Below are 5,221 nucleotides of genomic sequence, written 5' to 3'. Positions count from 1 at the left end.
TCCGGTGTCCTCGTGCGGCAGGTAGTGTTACTCTCAGGTAAACCTCGGTGATTCCTGGTGCATGTTATGCCTCCGTGTTTATTCCCGGCAGGCTCTGGCACTCTGTTTTCACTTCAGTCTAAGGTCCAGGCTTATTACTGCCGGGATACCTGTGCAGTAAGACTACACACCTTTATAGATTTACTGCCAAGGAGTTCAAAAGTATCACCGTGACGTCACGTTTTACCTGCGACCCACCTGCCTGCTCGTCTCAGCGACGTGAGGCCATTGACCCTAATTTACCCGGTCTGCCCTGATGGAGCATTTTGATGAGGCCGTTAAGGAAGGTGTGCGTGTAGCGTGCATGTGCACGCGCCCGTGCACATGCACGTATACAGCGCTCATGTGACATACAGCACAGAGATTGTAAATTAAAATATGAGTTGGCTCAGTGGTGGAAGAAGTTTGTTTTAAAGCAATACCACATTCAAGGACACTGGCATCGGGGGAATCTCGAGCCAGTTGTCCCGGGCCCGCGGTTAAGGGCCCTTTAAATTATCTCCCTACATTAAGATTTTTTTTTTCTACATTTAAGTCAAGTATTTAATTATAATGGACATTATAATTAAATACTTGGCCCTGCATGTCAGTAATACATTGTAGTATGTATTAGTAGCAATATTATTGGATTATTATTAATGATGCAATAGGCAGTATTTTAATGTTGTAGAGCTAATTTGGATGAATTTATACATATAACACATTTTACAAGGTAATAATATGTTTTAATTTAAAAGTCAATCTTTAAAGTAGTATCTGTAGTTGTCAGACAAATGTCATTTAAAAATACCAATATTTGCCTGTGAAATTTAGTGTAATAACATGCAATCACATTTCCTCAACACAGTTGTTCAAAACACAGGAAGGGCAAATGAGGTGAGAAAACTCAGAGAAAAAAAATTGGTGAGAAAAAAACAAATGGACAAAGGTGAGTTTATGATTGTGTTAGTTATGATTTCCCTTTGAAAAATCCCAACTTCAGTTCTTGCGGCAATATATTATCTGCTATAATATGTAAGACAAGCAGAAACTGGCAATTCAAATCAAGTTTAAAGTGAAGGAATGGCAAAGTGAAGGTGAGCGGGCCTACGTCCCTGTTTAAAACAACCACATGAGGGCAGCAAAAAACTACATACTGGCAGGGAATTTACCAAGTTTGGCTGTTTACTAACATACTGTATGATCAGTATGCACAAAGTTTATTCATAATCCAAGTTGCTGCTGGCTTGATACCTTTTCCACATTCAGCTGATGTGCTCAGAATACTGAATATCATGCAGCGAACTGTATATTACACTTGTCAATCTTGTCTGTGGGTTCATCTGCATCTCGGCCTTCTCAAACATTCATAAAAGATTCATGCTAGTATCTTGGTCAGAACACTCATTATCAGCTATAACAGCTGTCAGCAAGTAGCATGGAGCGGGCTCATGTTAATGGAGGCCCACAGGCCTGCACATTAATACAAGTGCAACATAAACATCAAACACTTACACATCATGTGAAAAAGCTTGAAATACATTAGATCTCAGCAACAAAGTCAAACCAGCATGGCTGAATGCTTACAGTATATGTCAGAGTATTAATGTGCAGTACAGACTGCTCAGTCTGTGTGAACTTTACATTGCACACAAATAGTACTAAAAAATCTTCATTCAGGCCCCAGAAAAAATATTTATACTTTAAATTTAGGGTCCTAGTCTGCTGCTGTGTGCCAACAATGAAAACCTGTGATTGAGGGGTTACTGTGGGGGATGATCCGTGTATGGTGTCTGAGTTTAAACAGCACAGCATAAACACTGGTCTCCCCATGGCCTCCTTGCCTTTGTGCAAGACATTTAAGTTCACTGAGGGGGAACTAATAAAAGGCTTACATCCACTTTTCACCAATTCTAAAAGTGCACGTGTTAGAAAGAGAGCTGCTGTAGGTGTCCAGACACACCCAAAGCTTTCATCTTCCTCTGGCTTCCACTTAGACATATTGCAGTCTGCAAACGGTACTTATTAAAATGCTAAACCCTTACAGCATGTCTGTAAGATCCAGCTTCACCCAAAAGTAGGAAAGAGGCTATATTATTTAATTGGTGTACAACAAGGAAGTTTCAGCAAGCTTTGGCTTGGTATCATGATTTTTTTTAAAAAAGTAACTAAACAAAAAGGAGTCATTACCAGTCCTGTAGTTTACTCAGCATGACAAATCACAACCATCACTGCAGTTTTATTTGATCATAGAGTGTGAGGTAGTCAGTATACTCACCCACTATGATTTAGACTTCCTAATTAAAGGTAAGACAACATACAAATTTGATTTAAGTAATATTTCACTATGTTGCACCACATCAAGTTACTGTTCTTGGTGCTTAGTGTGAATGCAACCCAACCACACTCACCAAACATCATAATATGACTGATGATAGAGTGAGAAAATAAAGTAGCACATACTGAACACTTTGCTGTGAAGAAATGTAACCAGGACACTCCTAGTTCCACTAATTTCTCATGTTGACCTTTTGATCTCTTTTATGATGTTCTGAATGTGATTGAATTAGCACTGCAAACTAATGATCATTTTCCTTGTCTAATCTGCTTGTTATTAATTTATTGATTGATCATTTTGTCTGTAAAATGTAAGAGAATGGTGAAAAATAGTGTGACAAAGTGGGTGAGAACACTCCATCTGTTTCACAAGTTAATCATTTTCTTCCTTTGTTACTTACCAAACCCATCTTGTGTTGCTGGGACAAAAGGAGAGGTAGCTAAACACTTCCTGTCTTAAGACACTGGGTCATCAGTGATGTCATTGGGCTAGACTAACTTTGGGGGGGGGGGGCATACTTGAATGTGTTGTAGGTTAATTGTTGTTTTTTTGTTTGTTTAATTGTACATATTTTTTAGTTGCACATGTAGCACAGTGCTACTTTTATAAATAAATCATTCACCTTTTTTATCATTTGGACACAGTTTCTTGAGTCTGCCTCCTACAACTGTGGTCGTGCTGCCCACAAATGGCCATCATAATTTCCTAAGGTGATGTCCTCAGATTTCATGTTTTGTCCGACCAACAGCCCAAAAGACAAAGAAAAGATCTTCATATTTTAGAAGAACAAGGGAAAATTATGATTGATCCATTATCAAAGTTTTTGCCTGTTAATTTGCTGCTGATTTACGAGTCACTTAATGAAAGTGTATTTATTCTGTCCTGTGTTGCTGCTTGAATTGTGTTGTTTTATTTGCAGTGACATTATTTCTGAGAGGTGATATCAAAACAATAACAATGACGATTGTTGCTGTAGGTTTCATCCTGAATAACATCAAGTCTTGAGGAGTTTCTCACTCGTACATCCTTAATCGGTACAACTAAAAATGGATTTGACTCCAGAGCAAACATTTTATGGCTTCATCTATCTTCATCTATCAGAGGTGAGCTGGGTTCAGCTCCAGGTCCAGGTCTCAGCCCCGGCACTTCCTGCTGCTACCTCCTTCCCCCCTCGCAGGGGCCTCCATGAGCCCAGCAAGATAACTTCTAGCCTTATCCAAAACACAACAAAACACAAACTTGCGACCAGCATACAGGGTAGTTGCACTAGTTGCACTCTAGCTATGGCAATGATCCAAATCAGCAGTGAGCAAAAGCACTTTTTAGGTGCTCACATAGGCTGAATAGCCCGGGTGTTCTTGTACCAGAATGATTTGGCATCCATTTTGTTAAGTGGTGCACCACTTTGTCAAGCTGGATGAATGAGCAAAGACAGCTTCCAAATTTAAAGCAATAGATACCCCCTTGTGTTCTCTTTCTTTACCACTGCATTGCAACAACATACTAAAATTAGAGATGATAACAAAATTCAGTGTCTGCATCAGACGTGTCTGTCTTGGCTCTCTTAAAACTTCCCCCTAGTGTGTTCTGTTAGAGTTGCAGTTTGCTGCAGGATGTTTAGACAGAGGTTGTGTCTTATCTCCCGCTGATAAAGGGCTCTGTGTGTGGAGGAGTGTTTGCACATGTCAACATAATGTGTATTTTTTCTACATTATTACCTGTTGTCTCTAATGGCTACATTTTAATTGACATCGCCATAAAAATTTGTACATTCATGGGGGGTAAATAATGGAATTAGAACAGTTTTAGATTTATGGAAAGGTATAATTTATATAGAATTAGAGAGGCGTTAAGGTGGGACAGTCCTGTGTGGAGTTGCTCCCCTCCTGTCTAATAACCGGGGCTTCAGTGGCTCTCTAATTACTGCTAGCAGTGCTTTTAGATTTACCCTCACAATTAGAGGAGAACATGGTTACTGTCCAATTTAGCCCCTGTTCCCTCCCTCCCCCTCCCGTCTGCCCCGACCCCTTGTTAGAGAGAAAAGGCCCTCGTCAGCTGCGGGGTTGTGTTATGAATTTCAAGCCATCCACTCATATCCTGGGAAAGGAAGAAATTAGGAAGAGAGCCAACGTAGAAAACAGACATATTTGCATGGTGTGTTTATGCACGTGTTTGAAAGAGAGCGGGTGAAAGAGGAGAGCAAAGAGGCAGAAGCGGGTGAGGACAGAGGGAGGTATTGAGTTATTTTATGTGGGACAATTGGAAAAAGAAAGGAAATAAAAGAGGCAGAAAAAGAGATGCACCATGTGAGAAAAACAGGTTCACTCGAGCTTAAACCATTCTATGTGTTTAATCTTTTTTACACTTGATTCTAGCCGTGTGATTATATAAGTGAAGTTATTTTTCCTGAGAAACTGAGACTTCCACGTTTGTTTCCAAAGCAGGCCACCACAAGCTCTGCCAAAACCTTTTTTTTTTTTTTTTTTTTTCTGCCTGGACCTCTCACTCACTCTTTCACTCTTTCTCTTCCTTTTTATTGTGTTTGTTGTTATATGGAGGGGTTAGATGCGGTCCAGATTGCTGTTGCCAATAGAGACTGTCTCAGTTCACCTCCAGTTGCTCGCCACTCCATTCATAAACAAATCACTCCAGCTTGGGACCTCTGAGCTGCTACCTAAAAACAACAAGCAGAACTTGATCTGTATTTTGAAGTTTTCTCCCTCTGCTTTTTCCCTTTCTCTGTTCGCTCCTTTTTTTTTTTTAAACTTCCCTCTCTTGCCTTTTGCTTAACTCCCCCCTTCACTATTCCCTCCCACCTCTCCCTCTCTGCTCTCTCTCAGCTTCATCAGGGCCGGACCACTGACA

Source organism: Toxotes jaculatrix, chromosome 10 (assembly GCF_017976425.1).
Source record: "Toxotes jaculatrix isolate fToxJac2 chromosome 10, fToxJac2.pri, whole genome shotgun sequence".
In the NCBI taxonomy this organism is placed as follows: domain Eukaryota; kingdom Metazoa; phylum Chordata; class Actinopteri; family Toxotidae; genus Toxotes; species Toxotes jaculatrix.
The sequence above is the reverse complement of the archived record's forward strand: the minus strand, read 5'-3'. Positions refer to the sequence as shown.